Source organism: Leuciscus leuciscus (genome assembly GCF_965113295.1).
Source record: "Leuciscus leuciscus genome assembly, chromosome: 23".
NCBI classification, from domain to species: Eukaryota; Metazoa; Chordata; class Actinopteri; order Cypriniformes; family Leuciscidae; genus Leuciscus; species Leuciscus leuciscus.
Window position 1 is genome coordinate 2,050,583 of NC_138747.1, and position 19,640 is coordinate 2,070,222.

The following is a 19,640-nucleotide window of genomic DNA, read 5'->3' on the forward strand; positions in this document are numbered from 1 at the left end:
ACAGAGTTTGATAATATTGTTGTGATCATCTTGTCTGAACGATTGTTTTGTAAGCTGTACATAATGGATTTATAAACGGGTAAGATTTAAAACATTAATCTCAATTCAATGTCCCCATAATTATGTGGTAAAAAAAAAAAATCGGTGTAATAAGTGTATAATGAATAACGTTATAAATTATTATCCCTTAAATGTCACTCTTAATAGTCTTGTTTGAACTTGTTCGTTCGTCTTTGGCTCAAAGCTACTTGCTGCGAACTTTTCTTTGCGGAAGCTTCACATTTATTTCAAGTGATTGATATAAAATAGTTCAACTTAAAACAACATTTTATGCCCAATCATTTCCCAGACGTAGTTTTGGTATTGAGGTCAAAGTTAACTTGCCTTGCGTTCGCTATACAACAGTGGGTAATGGTCACACGACTCGGCAGATCCCTATTGAAGCGACTTTTTCTTGTGCATGTTCTGCTGACAGGGTGACCATCCTCGATTAAGTTGCCCTCAGGACTTTTGTTAAAGCCAAAATATGACCACACCTCAGAATTGGTTCTCTTAAAAGGCTGAAAAATCTCCCGATCTAAGAAAAATCTTATACTGTCTATGTCCTGAGCACGGTCACTGCCTTCCGCAATTCTTTCTTGAATAAAAAAAAAACAACATTGCGCGCTGCGCCTGCGTCAGACTGTTGCTGGCTGAACAGGATCTAAAATCGCGATAATCAAACACGGTTTTAATGATAATTAAATTTTAAACAATATTACTAACCGTCAGTACATTTTATCGTGGTTTATAGTGAAACCGGTAATCGTCCCATCCCTAGCTGAAGGGGTCTGAAAAGTCGCTTAAAATAGCGACAAAGGGGCAAAGTTGGCAACACTGGTGCAACGATGGTACAGCGACCGTGGCGACGGGATGTAACTTTCAGTCGGTCACGTTCAACGTCACGTTACCGACATATTTAGGATCCTTTTGAAAAACGCCACGGTTGGTGCCACATACAGCGTCCCATGTAAGTCTCTCAGACCCCCAATTTTCTGGGGCGGAAGACTCACGTAGAGGGAGCTCAACTGCTGTTCTGCAAGACGCTCTTGGATAACACTGGGAAAGCGTGCCCATTACAGGGGAGAGGAACGCTGTGGAACCCACACCCTGCCCGTAGGGAGGTACCATGTGGGAGTCACACATATGTGACCCCGGATCACAAAACCAGTCACAAGTAGCACGGGTAGGGAAGACCGCCAGGGATGGTTGTAACACTTTTTGCTTCAGCACCTAACTCGCTTAATTTTTTAGCTTCAGTTCTCAAACTTTTATACAAATGATGACCCATATTTGTTTACTACAAATGGAACCAATTCAACCCTCTACAACAGGGGTTTTCAAAGTCTATGGGCCCTATTTTAACGATTTGAAACGCAAGTATCAAACGCGAAACGCAAGTAACTTTGTGGGTGGGTCTCGGGTCCCGACACAAATCTAAAATGGGTTGGTCTGAAGTAGCTACATTACTCATAGGTGTGGTTTGGGCGTAACGTGAAATAAACCAATCAGAGCATCATCTCACATTCCCTTTAAGAGCAGGCGCGTTTATTCCATGGGAGATTGCTATTATAATGGCGGATTTGCCAGGCGCACGCCAGGAGCAGTTCATAGCCGAGGAGACTGACGTTTTCGTCAGGGCCGTAAAAGACAGAGAAGTGACATTGTATGGGGTTGGAGAAATGGGAGAAACCCACCCAAATAAGCTTAGGTTAAACAGGCGTATAAAATGTGCAAGCTGGATTTATGCCTATTTTTCACATCTTCATGGACACCACAATGATTTCCCTCATGTGGAATATTTTTCCTTGTAATTATGTATGGTTTGCAAAAATGTTAACAGCTGCGTCTGTGTAAATGAGAGAAATACAGTGTATGCGCGTTGTGCACATGCTACATTATGGCCTAGCATGCGGCCTTAAAATAGCATCTGAACGCGCCACTGACTTTAGACTAGGTTTTTCCCGGTCTGTGGCGGGATTGTTTTCTGAAATGTTCTGGGTTACTTGACTGTAACCCTGTTCCCTGAAAAAGCTCAACGAGATGCTGCGCTGCTTAGTGCATTGGTAAACATCTTTAAACATGACCAGCTGTGAATATAGTGTGTAAACACGTCAATAGAATTGACCCAGAGGTAATATAGCCTCGGTCAGTGACGTCATCGGCGCGCACCTGCGACACAAGGCTATAAATAGATGAGCCACAGGTGCATCGTCAGATATTTTGTTTGAAGTGCAGTCCTGGGACATCATCAGCACAGCAATGCAGCGCAGCATCTCGTTCCGCTTTTTCAGGAAACAGGGTTACAGTCAAGTAACCCAGAACGTTCCCTTTCAAAAGCTACAATCGATGCTGCGCTGCTTAGCGCATTGGGAACGAGAATGCCCACTCCACCGTGCTTGAAGGTGTCTGGACTCCTTACGGTTGTGTAGGTGTGCTCACAAGAACGCAAGAAAGCTCTAGACATTAGCTTGTAATGTCGACTCAAGGACGTGAGAGCCCGGAGTGGCATGAGCATCCAAACTATAAAATCTTATGAATGTGTGCAGAGAGGACCAACATGCCGCATCACAAACATGTTGTAAGGGGGCACCCCTTGCAAAAGCGGTAGCGGAGGTTGTGGCTTCTTTATGCGGCCCCCAAAACAGACTAACAGTTGCTCTGACTTACGCCACTGGCTAGTGCGGTGAACGTAGGCCTGAAGAGCACGGACTGGACACAGTCTATAAGATCTCTCCTGTTCCGGCGTCGTGAACGGCGGAGAGCAAAAGGCCTCAAGAGTGACAGGATGTACAGTCGAAAAAGGCACCTTAGGCAGGTAATCAGGATGAGGATGCAAAATCACTTTCACCATTCCTGGGGCAAAGTCCAAGCAGGATGGCGAGATCGACAGAGCCTGCATATCCCCAATTCTTTTCAAAGAAGTTATTGCCATAAGAAAAAACATCTTTAGAGTCAGAAGTCTGTCAGACGCTGATTCTAGAGGTTCAAAAGGAGTCTCAACCAGACCCTCTAGGACTATTGCTAAGTCCCATGATGGGATCTTGGTTTTTACGGCCTCAGTCGTCTGGCCCCACGAATGAAACGAGCGAGCAGAGGATGTCTCCCGAGTGGCACCCCGTCAACCAAGGCGTGGCAAGCCGAAAGAGCGGCCAAATAAACCTTGAGAGTGGCGGGGCATGTGCCTGTTGTTAATTTTTTTTTATGCAGAAAATCCAGAAATGTAAGCTTAGCGTTAAGTTCTGCCAGGAAGACTCAATCAGCGTGTCATGTATTAACTCACTCCTAACCAATCATGTGTTAACACTCTCAGTATAAAAGAATGGTACTTACATTCATCTGAGTTCGCAGATACTGACGGCGCCAATTACGCTTCCATTTAGTTCGCCGAAACCGACGCCGGCGTTCACTCACTCGCGTTTCGATTCCAACCATAACAACGCAAGTATCGTTGATTAGATCTCAGCAACTTTCGCGGTGCGCGAGTGCGACACACTTGTCTAGGAAACAAGCGCGCGGCAGCTTGAAATCTCATGAGAGATGATCTCCACACAGGGTTTTTCAAGTTCAAGTTCCACTTTCAAGGTTTTACGTTGGTAGGCGCTTTCAGCGGCCACTGTTTACATGTCCCCATTACTATGATTAACCTCTTAAGGCCCAAGCTGTTTTTTTACATGCATTTTTTATTTCTCTTTGCTATTTGGGCTTATTGGAACCTAATTAGAATAAAAACTAAGTATCATCTTTTGATATGATGTACTTTTAGAGAAAAATGATGTCCACATACGTGGACTCATGGTCCGAATTTCCATAAAACACAATAAAGTCACCTTTGTGTAATAGAATGAAAAACTCTTTATTTCTGCCTTGAACACAGCAATTTTTTCAAACTACAGGAACAACAGAACATCATCTGAGTGTGAGTGTGAGTGTGTGTGTGTGTGTGTGTGTGTGTGTGTGTGTGTGTGTGTCCTCCTCCTCTCCTCGGCCTCACGCTTCCTCTGAGCCTCCGCAAACTACAGGAACAACAGAACATCATCTGAGTGTGTGTGAATGTGTGTGTGAGTGTGTGTGTGTGTGTGTGTGTGTGTGTGTGTGTGTGTGTGTGTGTGTGTGTGTGTGTGTGTGAGAGAGAGAGTGAGTGAGTGTGTGTGTGAGAGAGTGAGTGTCCTCCTCCTCTCCTCGGCCTCACGCTTCATCTGAGCCTCCGTACACTACAGGAACAACAGAACATCATCTGAGTGTGTGTGTGTGTGTGTGTGTGTGTGTGTGTGTGTGTGTGTGTGTGAGAGAGAGTGAGTGAGTGTGTGTGTGTGTGTGTGTGTGTGTGTGTGTGTGAGAGAGTGAGTGTCCTCCTCTCCTCGGCCTCACGCTTCCTCTGAGCCTCCGCAAACTACAGGAACAACAGAACATCATCTGAGTGTGTGTGAATGTGTGTGTAAGTGTGTGGGTGTGAGTGTGTGTGAGTGAGTGTGAGTGAGTGTGAGTGAGTGTGTGTGTGTGTGTGTGTGTGTGTGTCCTCCTCCTCTCCTCGGCCTCACGCTTCCTCTGAGCCTCTGCAAACTACAGGAACAACAGAACATCATCTGAGTGTGTGTGAGTGTGTGTGTGTGAGTGTGTGTGTGTGTGTGTGTGTGTGTGTGTGTGTGTGTGTGTGTGTGTGTGTGTGTGAGAGAGTGAGTGAGTGAGTGTGTGTGTGAGAGAGTGAGTGTCCTCCTCCTCTCCTCGGCCTCACGCTTCCTCTGAGCCTCCGTACACTACAGGAACAACAGAACATCATCTGAGTGTGTGTGTGTGTGTGTGTGTGTGAGAGAGTGAGTGAGTTGAGTGTGTGTGTGTGTGTGTGTGTGTGTGTGAGTGGGTGTGTGTGTGTGTGTGTGTGTGTGTGTGAGAGAGTGAGTGTGTGTGCGTGTGTGTGTGTTAGAGAGTGAGTGTGTGAGAGTGAGTGAGTGTGAGTGAGTGTGAGTGTGTGTGTGTGTGTGTGTGTGTGTGTGTGAGTGAGTGTGAGAGCTTTTTAGCTGCATCAGAGCTTGCTTTTTCCCATTTTATGTGTGTGCATCTTTACTAGCATATTAGCTGTTTTGAGGAGGTTCAGTCCATAAGTACACGTACAGGGCTCTCAAGTCTCACGCATTGGGCGTGAGACACACGCAATTCAACCAGTTCACACGCTCACACGCCACACCGTGTATTTCTCACGCTGAAAAGGCAATGCCAACCAAGTTGTCCTGCGAGCTTTATATATAACGTTGTATACGAGGCGCAGGCACACAAAGTGAAGTTTCCTGCCGCCAGCACGTATCTCGGCCAGATTGCGTTCATTACAAGGCAACACAGATGCGCGAACACACGGAAGTTGACGGAACATTCTCGGCCACCGTACGTTCGTTACTAGGTAACCAACAACATCGCGCGAACACACGTCGTGATGGAGAAGGTAAGTTGGAAGAAAGCTCGTCTAACATTTTTAGGCTAGAACATTTAATATATAGCCCATCGTTTACATTATTATTGATGCAGTCAAAAACTCTACAACTACTCTGCAACCAGGCCAGAAGCTTTGGCTCAGTTTGGCTAGCTTACGTTTTCTTAAACTAAGGGAATGTTAGTGGGTATGGGAAGGAATGAAGATGTATTTCTTCATTTTATTTTAAATACATTTAAATTTGTTTATTTTATTTTATTTTAAATTATATATTATACTGTATTAATAGTCTTTCTAGTTACATTAAGGCTACATGTATTAAAGCAGAGTGCTCTGGGTAATATTTTATATCCTGTCAAAACATACATTAATCATTGCCATTGCATTTGTATTTTTCAAACACAAAACACATTTCATAAGCTGGAGTGTGTACTCTTGTGTGTACACACACACACACACACACACACACACACACACACACACACACACACACACACACACACACACACACACACACACACACACACACACACACACACACCTTAATAATACTCTAATATGTCATTTGTTCACAATGTCCCATGCACCACACAATAAATAATTATACCATTTTGACTAGACACATTCAAAATGCAAAAAGATTAGTTTTTCCAAACTGTTTGGAGCAATTTGTTATATTTTTGTAATTTTTGTATAACTTATTTGTAATTTTGAAATATAACATTAAAGAGTATATTTGATGTGATGAATTGCTCTGTCATTTATCAGATTTACCAATTGTTATAATTTCAATTTGGGCTGGTTAATTATGAACAATGGGTAAAATTGGGGGGCGGGGACATATGGGGGCGGGGCTCCATTAGGGCTCCTCCCCTAACCGCATGTGATCTCACTCCAAGCTTTTGGTAAAACTTGAGAGCCCTGCACGTATGTGTACATCATGTTTAGCGACCTACAAAGTTGCTAGTTTTACACTTTTTTTTCAAATTTGCATGTCATGACAAATATACAAGGCTTTTATAAATATCTAAATCAGAATAAGCCATGAAATATAACAGAACTTCTTAACTGGTCGACGTTTGTGTATGGAGCTACCACTTGCATCTTCCCTTGTGTTCGCCGCCATTTTGCATTTTGACCGTAGTGTGTTTTTAATTTCTGACACCACCAGATGGCAGTGTAAGTACCCCCATACATGTCCATAACACCACCAATTCAGCAGTGAACACAATTGTGGACATAATGGTGCGTTCACACCGGACGCGAATAGCGCGTCAGGCGCGAGTGATTTCAATGTTAAGTCAATGCAAAGACGCGTTTCGCGCGTAAAAAATTCCTGCGGCGCGAATGAGGCGTAGAGCGCGGCGCGGTAGACGCGAATACGCCCTCATTCGCGCGTCAAGTTCGCGCGAATGGCGCGAATTGAGCGTCTGGTGCGTTAAGCGCGTTACGCGCGAATGTTTTATGTAGTGCTTTTTGTGCATTCTCGTGTTTGACGCGAATTCGCGTCTGCCGCCCGAGTTGAAAAATCTGAACTTCTGCGTCAATTCGCGCCGCGTTAACCAATCAGGAGCCTGCTTCAGCTGCTTGCTGCTGTCACGTGGTGAAGTGACAGTTTATAATGTTATTTTATGTTTGGCCTCAATAAATTATTTTGTAATATGACTAAAATGCACAACAAAGCACATCTTTCACATAAAAACTCGATTTCAATATATGAGAGATACTCATTTTGTATTGAATGCAATTTATTCCATATCTATATGAAACATTATTAATGTAATGTGAAGACAACAAATACAATTTAGTGTATACAAACTAAAAAAAAAATCACAGGACAGGTTTCACTTTTGGAGGCTGGCTCCATTTATTATCAAAACAAAAATAAATGACAGATTAGGTGGGAGCGGGCGAGGGTGAACCTCGCGCCGGGCTGTACAGCGCGGGCTCGTCAGGCAGCGACCACTCGAGGCCGAGGCCTTATACGGCCTACGCTGTCCTCGTCAGCGTCCTCACCGTTAGGTCCACCAAACCTAGGTCCTGGACCAAATTGTGAAACTCCTGAAACCCTCCGGAGAGTCTGGTGGACCCGAGTACAGCGACGATGTCCCCTACGCAGCTGTTTCTGCTCTCCAGAGCATATACGAGCGGTGACTCTCTCGATTAATGCTAATGCTAATGCTCGATAAACATCTAAAAAAGATGGCCGCCAACGGGTTTCGAAACTTTCGCCTCTGACGCGCGTAAATGTCGCTTCAAACTTTTGTTTTTACGCGCGTCAATCTCGCTCTTGACACGCGAATGTACACATGTGGTCAAGCGTCAAACTAGACGCGGTAGACGCGAATTTGACGCGCTATTCGCGTCCGGTGTGAACGCAGCATAATGGTGCGTTCACACCGGACGCGAATAGCGCGTCAGGCGCGAGTGATTTCAATGTTAAGTCAATGCAAAGACGCGTTACGCGCGTAAAAAATTCCTGCGGCGCGAATGAGGCGTAGAGCGCGGCGCGGTAGACGCGAATACGCCTCATTCGCGCGTCAAGTTCGCGCGAATAGCGCGAATTGAGCGTCTGGCGCGTTAAGCGCGTTACGCGCGAATGATTTTATTAGTGCTATTTGTGCATTCACGGGTTTGATGCGAATTCGCGTCTGCCGCCCGAGTTGAAAAATCTGAACTTCTGCGTCAATTCGCGCCGCGTTAACCAATCAGGAGCCTGCTTGCTGCTGTCACGTGGTGAAGTGACAGTTTATAATGTTATTTTATGTTTGGCCTCAATAAATTATTTTGTAATATGACTAAAATGCACAACAAAGCAAATCTTTCACATAAAAACTCGATTTCAATATATGAGAGATACTCATTTTGTATTGAATGCTATTTATTCCATATCTATTCTAGATTATATGAAACATTATTATTCTAATGTAAAGACAACAAACACAATTTAGTGTATAAAAACAAAAATCACAGGACAGGTTTCACTTTTGGAGGCTGACTCCATTTATTATCAAAACAAAAACAAATGACAGATTAGGTGGGTGCGGGCGAGGGTGAACCTCGCGCCGGGCTGTAGAGCGCGGGCTCGTCAGGCAGCGACCACTCGAGGCCGAGGCCTCACGGCCTACGCTGTCCTCGTCAGCGTCCTCACCGTTAGGTCCACCAAACCTAGCTCCTGGAGCAAATTGTGAAACTCCTGAAACCCTCTGGAGGGTCTGGTGGACCCGAGTACAGCGACGATGTCCCCTACGCAGCTGTTTCTGCTCTCCAGAGCATATACGAGCGATGACTTTCTCGATTAATGCTAACGCTAATGCTCGATAAACATCTAAAAAAGATGGCCGCCAAAACTTTCACCTCTGACGCGCGTAAATTTCGCTTCAAACTTTTGTTTTTACGCGCGTTAGACACGCGAATTAACACAAAGTGGTCAAGCGTCAAACTAGACGCGGCAGTCGCGAATTTGACGCGCTATTCGCGTCCGGTGTGAACGCAGCATAAGAGCTAACATGTGCTGTCCACGTATGTGGCCACTAGGCCCTAAGAGGTTAAACTTCATTCAGGTAAGTATATTAACTTGCTACTCTACTGTTCCCTTCATCAGCGGTAAAGTTCAAATGGCTACTGTGGTGACGTGGTAGTTTTCGTAAAAAAAAAAAAAAAAACCTGCCGATATATTCTGCAGTCCGCAACGCAACACTGTAACGCTTTAAAAAGTAGGGCCGGATAGCTCGCTGGTTGTAGCAAGTGTATATGCAAAGACTTACGTAACTGATATCCCACAGCGCAGTGGTAATCTATTTTCAGCGTCGTTGATCCCACGCACTCATGGGCAGTTGCAAAATACTAACAACTGGTTGCTGAATAAAATTAAAACAAGCTTAAGAGCAACTAAGATATTAAATCGGCTTTATATGCATATGCCATATATTACAGCTCGCGCTCCTCATCTGCTCACTCACCATTGTGAGAGTGCCGTCCATCTTAAAGGAGCAGTAGCCTAGGCCTACCTATTCAACTTGTTTTACGCTCTTTTCTGAATTCGGTATTGTTTCGGCATTTATGGAGATGTTTTTGTCAATCACTTCCCGACCTCCGGAAATATCTCGACTTATAACTGGATGATTGCAGACTTCAACCAATCAATAGGGGGAATATTTTACGTATATCTCAGCTCGTTTTCCGTAATATAACTATCTATTTTTCAAACATAAAACAACAGCAATTAATGCCGTTAAATTATAACTTAAAAAAAAAAAAAATCATAAAGAAAGAAGCTGACCTTAAAGGAAGCAAGTTGGTCATTGGACGTTGTGCATATGCTGTAGTAGACATGGTTATGAAGGGTATATGTCGGGCTTATATGGGTATGTTGCAGGAGTATATAATATAAAGGAGGTAAATGATACATTTACAGTGCTGATAAATCTCTAAAACTGTTCCACACTCTATATAATTTTTTTTTCTTTCTTCATATCATCAAGATCTTTTAATACCTGCATTTAAGTTCTTCAGTAACAGAAATATGGTACAATCGCTGTAACACAAATGTTCTCAGCGACTACTCTAATCCACCAATATGTGTCATAGAAATATTTACGTAATAGGTATTTGATATTAAATGTACAAAGAAGGCAGACTAAGGATGCTCAGGTCAAAGGTCACAGACTTTGCCAAAATGTGATTAACACAGTAGACCTAATAGTTATGTTTAAATTATATCATTCAAACCAATCACAAAAAAAAAAAAAAAAATCAGTCAAGAAGACTCGAGTGACATTATATTTACTCATCTGTATGATTTAAATGTTCACGGATTTTCTATTCAAGGGACTCACTTTGTTGCCATGGCCAGCGATCTCTTGGCCGTGAATAAAACTTCACTCATACAAGAGCAACTCGAGAGTAATGTCAGTTGTACGCTGCGCAGCTGAGAAATAGATTCTATGCTCAAAAGTCAACAACAGAATGTCAAGTGTGATTGAGGTTGTATCTTATCGGTATGCCGTCACCTTACTTCAGGTAAGTATTGTACTAAGATTAATAAGATTAAGAATTAGTGGTTAATAAAAAAAATAAAAAAAATGTATCGAGCCTGCTCAGGCTTCGTTCATTCACGCTTTACAGAAATTATCCTATAGTGGCTGCTAACATCCTTTTGGGTTCATCAACATAAGTGGTGGCAAAACTTATGTTGTATGTGCTAACAAAGACCGGTTACATCGAGGTAGATCTTCTTGTTAGACGATCATGCTATTCCTGAGATGTTTATCTGGCAATCAGTAGTCTCCAATTTCATGATTCAACCCTTGTCTATCACCCTGCCTCCTCTAACAGTGATCATGTAAATTAGTCGCTCTGCTCAATCCAGCTAGACCATATATCACTGAAGGCGTGGCTCCCTACACCTTAAAAGCTTATATTTCTGCAGTATTTGTTTATAATGTTTCGGTTTTCTTTTCAGATTCCTTTATTTCCCATCCTGATCACGGCCGGTTGTTCCTTCCTCGTCTACAATTACGAAATCAATGTGTGGTGGGTCTCCAGTGTCCCCAGGGTGTGTGTGAGGGGTTTGACTTGGAATGCTCCAAATATATTTTCATCTACTATGCTGGAATTGTCATTGAGAGTGAGTAAAGTGCATTGTTTTTGTCTGTCCCTTTGGATGCAGTCAGGCTGCTGCTCCCTGGCACGGGGGGTGGAGTTTCAACAGCTCGTTTTGCAGCTTCGATTACTCTCACAGACATTTTCAAACTTTTAGCTTTGTTCAAACCTGACTCCGACAAAGATGGAGAGACTCAGAAGCGTCAACATGTAGACACCATTTCCGGATGGTTAGTTGATGAATTATGTAGCTTATGCGTAGTAATCTTCTAGTCATTCATTAACTGATTCTGTCTCGATATGCTATAAATCATATTCTGGGAGCTGGATTTATGTAACTTTAGGGTTTGCGCTGCCACTTATCCGGAAGGAATGCCGCACAGTCCCTCTCAGCGTCGTCGTAGTCCTTACAAAGCGATCTCTTTAAATTAAGTCTTCCATGCTGGACTTTGTGCGTTGTAACTTTGCAGTTGTTGAAATGCTTTAACAGCAACATTACAGAAAGTGGAATTCATTTAACCCCCCTTTTAATTACCTTCCATTCGAAATGGTCTTCTCTTTCTATTTTCATATTCAGATTGTAGCCATGTTTTAACAGCATTCATGGCTCATGCACCCAGGGGAATTTACTTCAGATCTAAACACTCTGATCTTGCCATGGTCTTTCTTTTTCTGATTCACGTTCTCACCTAATTTCTTTACTCTTTCTTAAGCACTCCAAATGACTCAAGTTCTGGTATCACATTAACAATTTCTAAAATTAGCAATAAATTTTGTCCCTTCTATCTATGATTAAACTCCTAAAATCCGCCCTAGATTTTCAGATCACTCCCCCTGTTTTTCCTACCTAACGAAGCATCTCTCTCTAAAGCCTGGTTCAGGACTCCTCTAGTTTCTGTCCTCAAAAGCTACAGCTGTCTCCCTTCCAGCATACCGGTCATTCCTGCAGGATTGGGGCAGCCACTACAGCAGCCGAATGTGGCATTTCTACTTCAGCTATCAAGATGATGGGCAGATGGTTTTCCTCTGCATTCAAGTCTTATTTAAGAAATGATTCTAAAATCATTCTGGAATCTCAGCAAGCTCTTCAGTAACGATTCAGGTAAATCCTCATGCAAATATTGGTGGTGGTGTCATGTTTCAATTAATCTGCTTGTCCTGAGTGGCTATCATAGCCGTTTTCTGTGTGGTAGATTATGGCCGTGTAGCCTATTGTGGCCTTGTCCTTATGGCCCATCGTGGTCTTGTGGTCCATCGTGGCCTTGGTTTTGTGTGGCCTAGCGGCCTTGTCTCGTGAAACTTGTCTTTTGTGTGGCATTAGCGGCCGTTGTGGCTCTTAAGCGGTCTCGTCTCTGTGGTCTCCCATGGCCGTGTGGCCTATTGTGGCCTTGTCCTGCAAGGCCCATCGTGGTCTAGTGACCTATAGAGGTCTTGGTTACATGTGGCCTAATTGGCCATGTCTATGTGTGGCCTTAGTGGCCTTGTGGCCTATCGTGGTCTTGTCCTATATGTGGCCCATCGTGGTCTGTGGTCCATCGTGGCCTTGGTTCAGTGTGGTCTATCATGGCTATGTGGCCTTGTCCTATATGTGGCCCATCGTGGTCTGTGGTCCATCGTGGCCTCGGTTCTGTGTGGCTTAGTAGCCTTGTCTTATAGGTTTTGTCTTTGTGTGGCATTAGCGGCTGTTGTGGCTCCTAAGCGGTCTCGTCTCTGTGGTCTCCCATGGCCGTGTGGCCTACTGTGGCCTTGTCCTATATGCGGCCATCATGGCCTTGTGGTCCTTCGCGGCCTTGGTTTTATGTGGTCCAATGGCCGTGTGGCCTATCGTGGCCTGTCCTGTGTGTGGCCCATCGCGGTCTCGTGGCCATCATGGCCCTGCTTATATGTGGTCTATCATGGCCGTGTGGCCATTGTGGCTTGTCTGTGTGTGCCCATTGAGGTATGTTGGTCCATCGCGGCCTTGCTTATGTGTGGTCTATCACGGCCTTGTGGTCAAGCATGACCTTGTGTTTTTGTGGTCTATCACGGCCTTGTGGTCAAGCAAGACCTTGTGTTTATGTGGTCTATCATGGCCTGTGGTCAAGCTTGACCTTGTGTTTATGTGGTCTATCATGACCTGGCGCCTTAATGGCTTTTATGTGCGGCCCATCGTGGTCAAGTGGTCCATCGTGGCCTCGTCTCTATGTGGTCATCACGACCTTGCGCTATTATGGCTTCTATGTGTTGTCCATAGGACCTTGTCTCTATGTTGTCTATTACTTATGTCCATGTGCGGCCCATCGTAGTCTAATGGTCCTCGTGGCCCTGCTTTAATAAAAAAAAAAAATAATAAAAAAAAAATTATCACGCTTATTTTTAACTTACTTTTTCTCTCGTTTCAGGAACTGCAGGATGCACGACTGGTGGGTATATTTTCTTACACTTCTTTGGGGGTGGGCTCCGTCCTGGTGGAATTATTTCTCCACCTTTCTTTGGGGGTCGGCTGCGCCCCTGCCTTCGTCTTCAGGCAGGATATGCAGCTTCCGCTACCCTCGCATTGCGCGCTAAGGATGGGGCCTACGCCAAAGAACTTTATAAATTTATGCTTGCTGGGCTGTTAATAAACATGCGCTTGTTATATCAATTTAACTCCCGAGTCTTTCTGGTAGAAATGTAAGCTTAGCGTTAAGTTCTGCCAGGAAGTCTCAATCAGCGCGTCATGTATTAACTCACTCCTAACCAATCATGTGTTAACACTCTCAGTATAAAAGAATGGTACTTACATTCATCTGAGTTCGCAGATACTGACGGCGCCAATTACCTCCATCCTCCCCAACCACCTCCAAGATGGTCCTTTCCCTCCATCCTCCCCACCACCACCAGGATGGTCCCTTCCTTCCATCCTCCCCACCACCACCAGGATGGTCCCTTCCTTTACCTCCAGGGGGTCGGCTGCGCCCCTGCCTTCGTCTTCAGGCAGGGTATGCAGCTTCCGCTACTCTCGCATTGCGCGCTAAGGATGGGGCCTTCGCCAAAGAACTTTATAAATGAATGCTTGCTGGGCTGTTAATAAACATGCGCTTGTTATATCAATTTATCTCCCAAGTCTTTCTGGTAGAACTGAAGCAATCTGGCAGTTGACTGGATCTGCATTATGTACAACACACCACATTTAAAGACACTCCATTTGTTGGCATAACTCTTTCTAGTGGAGGAAGCCCTAGCACTTAGAATGGTCTCATAACGGCAGACCTCCCTGGTGATTTATGTAAGAAACTGCTGCTGTGCCGCACTAGGACATGACAGTCTCTCAACTGAGGGAGAAAGTATTTCAGGGCCAGAAATGCAGTCATCTGCTCGAGGCAGTTGATGTGCCAAGTGAGCTGATGACCCTCCCATTCCCCTTGAGCTGGACGACCACTTAAGACCGCTCCCCAGCCCATCAGGGAGGCGTCTGCCGTTAGCATTCTGCGACGGCAAGACGCACCTAAAGTGGGACCCAAGGCAAGGAACCGGGGTCTGAACCACATAAAAAGGGAACGAAGCCGCAGCACGTAACCCTTACCATAAACATAGTTTTAGAAAGTGCACTTGAATTTGCGACACGATCGTCTTTACAGTTAACATCTTGAACTTGAGCGCTTTGACTGTACGGTTTAAGCCTCGAAGATCGAAGATTGGACGCAACCCCCCATCCTTCTTGGGAACCAGGAAGTATCTGCTGTAATAGCCTGACTCTCTCTCTCTGGAAGAGGAACATGTTCTATGGCCTCTTTGCTCAGCAGAGATTGTAGCTCTTGTGACAGTACATGCGCCAGTTCCGGTCTCACGGAAGTGGATACCACGCCGTTGAAACGCGGAGGACGATTAATAAATTGGATTCTGTATCCTATTTGTACTGTACTTAATACCCACGCAGAAAAGGCTGCCAGACTCTCTGAGAGTGGTATCAATTTTAACACTTCCTTTTGAGGGGATGTTAGACGGGACGAGGCATGCAAATCAAACAGCTCCTACCTGACACCCTCACGAAACCACTGTACTTCCTCGCCACCTCTGGTGATTCGGGGGGCAGTGGTTTCCAGCAAAATGTTAGATGTTCTGTTGCTTCTTGCTGTCATCCAGGACACAGAACATCTAACATTTCGCTGGAAACCGCTGCCCCCCGAATCACCAGAGGTGGCGGGGAAGTACAGTGGTTTCGTAAGGGTGTCAGGTAGGAGCTGTTTGATTTGCATGCCTCGTCCCGTCGGGGCACACCCCCACAGACCTGGGACAAAACAACCCTCAGGATTTTGTCTTAGGTCTATTATGAGGCTGCTGAGTGCAACGAGCAGATCCCCAGTTTTTACGAGGGGGAGCGCAACTCGCTACACTCTGCTTTTGAACCCTCCTTAAAGGATGATGAGCAAAAAGAAGAGATTTTAGCAAGTGTCTCTTCGGACTGGTCCATCATCGTATAACCACACACCCCTGCACCAACGATAGTCTTAATACGTCGAGGGCACAAAGATGCACGAAGAATAAGGTTTTCCCCATGAATGAGTTAACGTCATGGAGATCCTTAAGGAGGGCAGTCTAGTTGTAATCCGGCCATTACACAAGGCACCACCTCGAGAACCTCTCAAACGTTTTATCATAACGAGAGAAGTGTTCGGAGGCAGCTTTAATTCCTCAGAATTAAATGTGGCCAAAGAACAGCCAGACAATATTATATTATATATAAATACATATCAGTTCCTCAGCAATAAACACAACCAAAATCAATCAGACAAGCAAACACGGTCTGGATGATAGGCTGTGTTTAAATCTTTCATAAGATCAGCATGGTATGCCTGTAACACAGCCATGGTGTACAGCGCAGTACCAGCCTGACCGCTGAAAATGCATCTGATAATGTGATCTCAGGGGAGAGATAGCCCGCGAGCGTCTCTCCAAACTGAGGCAGTATCATGTGCCCTCGCACCCGCTATAGTAAAATGGCTCGATGTCGAGGACACAAGACACAAATATTTACAATCTTTATTTATAGACTGTGAGTGTTTTATGGGACTCTTTTTGTTGTGATCAGAGTAATCTGTCCACTGCACGAGCAATCGCCCCAAGCAGTTCTCCTTTTATTATCATGGGAGGAACGCTCGGAGGCGGCGAACTCACGAGATTCAATGTCCTCTGCCCGAGCCGAAGAAGCGCCGTGGCATGCTTCGGTAGTCAGGCAAAAGGACATCGCGATCTGGAGAGAGAACGAGCGATAGGGACGCACCGTCTCTCGTTCCTCAGCCAGATCGACATGCGAGCCCCACAATCATTGTTGAAATAAGCTACCCCTTTGAAATAAGCACAGCGAACTCGAAGCACTTTAACTGTGAACATTCCACTGTGCTCGCAATCACCATGCTCAAATGCAAGGGCAGCATGCTCTTTCCCCAAACAAACAAAGCAGTAAGTGTGTGTATCCAGTTCTACCAGAAAGACTCGGGAGATAAAATGATGTAACGAAGCATACATTTATTGACAGCCCAGCAAGCATTATAAAGAGACTTTGGCGTAGGCCCCGTCCATAGTTCGTAATCCGAGGGTAGCGGATCTGCATCTCCTGCCTGAAGACGAAGGCAGGGGCGCAGCCGACCCCCCTGAAAGGTATGGACAGGACCATCCTGGTGGTGGTGGGGAGGGTGGAGGTTGTTGTCGCGTCGGCATCTGCGAACTCAAACATGTGTAAGTACTGATCTTTTATACAGAAAGTATAAAGACGTGATTGGATAGAGATGAAGGTAATAAGTGACGTAGTAATAAAGTCTTCCTGGCAGAACTTAAGCTAAAGCTTTCATGGACACAGCGCTTAATCTGCTGTTCACTCATTTTTAACCAGCTGATTTCTTTTACAGTTTTTCTCAGTCGCTTTGGTGCATTTCTCACATCACTATTTACATTTGCACAACAGTTAATTCAGTTCTCAAAACAATTAGTACAAACTGCAAAACCTAGTTGATAACCTGCAAAAGCGTGTCACTTGCTCAAAATGGATAGATCATTCCTCAAAAGCAAGTATTCATGTCAATGAAAGTGTCAGTGTCATCAAGATGAAAAGTCCTGACACCATTGTTTATGAACAAGATAGTCAAATGGCTTTGTCATGTTTTCATTATGACAGTTTACTCTGTAAATGTTTTCCAATGCAAAAAAGTCAGATCTTGGTGACACTACCTGAAAATGCTCAAGACAGCACGATATACTATTTGCACAGCCATTTGAAAAATACAGTAAAGTTACACATTACTGTATTTAGTGAGGTAACTGAGTACAAGACACTGAATATGTATGTTTCACATTTTTACTGCATATGCTCTTTGCAATTCTAATTTGTTCACAGCATTGTGCAAAAGAAAAAATACACCCTTATTTACAACAAACATAAACTCCCTTTGGGTAGAGCTGTGCGCAACTGGAAACAATATTGCAGTACATATTGGAACTGAACATACAACATACATACAGTAGTACTGTAATCATTCATGCACATCCGGACGTTCCTCTCTGTCTGGTATAGACTACGGGACATTTTCAGGATAAAAAAGATTAAAAAAAATGTGTAAAATTTGCTTGACAGATTTTGACAACTAGTTCAACATTTTTGTATGTAATGACTCAAGCAATGAAATGAGGACTATTAGTTTTATATGGAATGACTATTCAGCATTCACAAGTATAGTTAATTTTGACTGACATGACATAAGCAAATGATAATGTTATAAAACAGCAGAGAGTTGTATGAAAGCAATTGATGCATGTCCAAAAGCATTTGCAATTTGTTGGAAGGAATGAGAAACTGCTACTATGATGTGAACAAATGACTAAATGTTGTGGAGGTTGAACTAACTGCTGTGCAAATGTAAATAGTGATGTGAGAAATGCACCAAAGCGACTGAGAAAAACTGTAACTTGAACTCTTTTCACTTGTATGTTGAGATGAGAAAGAGAGAAATCTGCACACTGCCAGTTTTGAACACTAACTCCTAACAAAGATCTGAAGTGAGTTTTGTAGAGAGAGAGATTGTTTGACACACATACACAGAGTGGTCTAAAAACAAAAGACCTGACGATGCACCTGTGGCTCATCTATTTATAGCCTCGTGTCACCGGCCGAGGCTATATTACCTCCGGGTCAATTCTATTGACGTGTTTATACACTATATTCACAGCTGGTCACATTTAAAGACGTTTACCAATGCGCTAAGCAGCGCAGCATCGATAGTAACTTTTGAAAGGGAACTGCAAAATAGCACCAGGGAACGTTTGCGCCGGAACACGCCTCCTCTTTTCGCTTAACCGCCCATGGGAGCGCAAGTTCATTCCCTAATTTACCGACGTGCGTCTGTAGAGGGAAAAGTCCGCTGTGCGTCGGGTGCAAAAGAGGAATGATACATGCATCGGTGTACAAAGTCAATTGCGCTGGGTGCAAGATAGGAGCGCTAAGACAGTGGGCCTCCCTTTTGACACAGCTTACCCGATGGCAATGATGGCACTTTTCGTCCTCCTCCGCCTCAAAATCATGGTGATGTTTGGCGAACTTTGCATAGGCCTATATCGCAGAGGTTACGGAATAGGCCTAAAAAAGTTACTGAATGCAGCTTTAATGACCACAATAGTAATTTCTCGCTAGAAATGACATCATAAGTGGAAAACATTTATCAAAAATGTACATTTACACACAAACTGATGACCAGCCACAACTTTCAGACGCCATCTTTATGTTTCTAGCTCAACTGTCACAGAAAGGAAAGCACAGGATTGTGGGATATCAAAGGCAGCGAAGGATACATCTATGCTGCCTTCAAAAACCGATCAGATGAAGGAATCTCAGGAGATGAGAAGTGAAACATGATTTACCCCGTTTGCATCTTCAAGGTTTATACACACATTCTTCCTCTGAGTTGACGTCAATCTTTATGACTGTCAGACGACACTAGACTCGATATACACGAATAACTAGAAATGTTGAAGTCAGTGGGTGTTTAACAACATTCTTTAAAATATCTTCTCTTGTGTAAACCAGAATATACAGGTTCAAGAACTCATACAGGAAACAACTTGAGGGTAAGAAATGACAACATTTGTATTTTTGGGTGAGCCATCCTTAAATTTTTTTTTTTTTACTTGAATGAAATAGCCTAATAAAATAAATGTTAGATGAAACAAAACAAAAAGTGAAACTTATTTTATTTCATTTTTATTTAGTATAATTTGTACTAATAATACAATATATAACTATATATAGGCTATTCAATATTTTAAATAGAATTTAAGTTTTAGTAATTTTGTTGTGTTGTTGTCATGTAGTTTTTTTAAATATAGAAAACGAATAAAAATGATAACACAACAAAATTACTAAAACATTAATTCAATTTAAAATGAAAAATATAAAAATATAAATTAAAACTATAATAGGATCTTACTAAAATAACACTGGCATCACGCAATCTTTTCATATTGCCATCTGTCTAATTTGATGAGCTTCTACCGAATGGCAGATGAATTTGCAGCAGAATACCGAATATATTTGATTAAACATGATTTTGGACATCAAAAGATA

At 43.6% G+C, this 19,640-nt stretch overlaps 1 long non-coding RNA gene across 1 annotated transcript in view; it reads left to right on the forward strand.

The window, feature by feature from the left end:
• LOC309488039 overlaps positions 1-19,640 on the forward strand; it is a 29,695-nt gene that overhangs the window by 7,676 nt on the left and 2,379 nt on the right. The window lies entirely within an intron of this gene.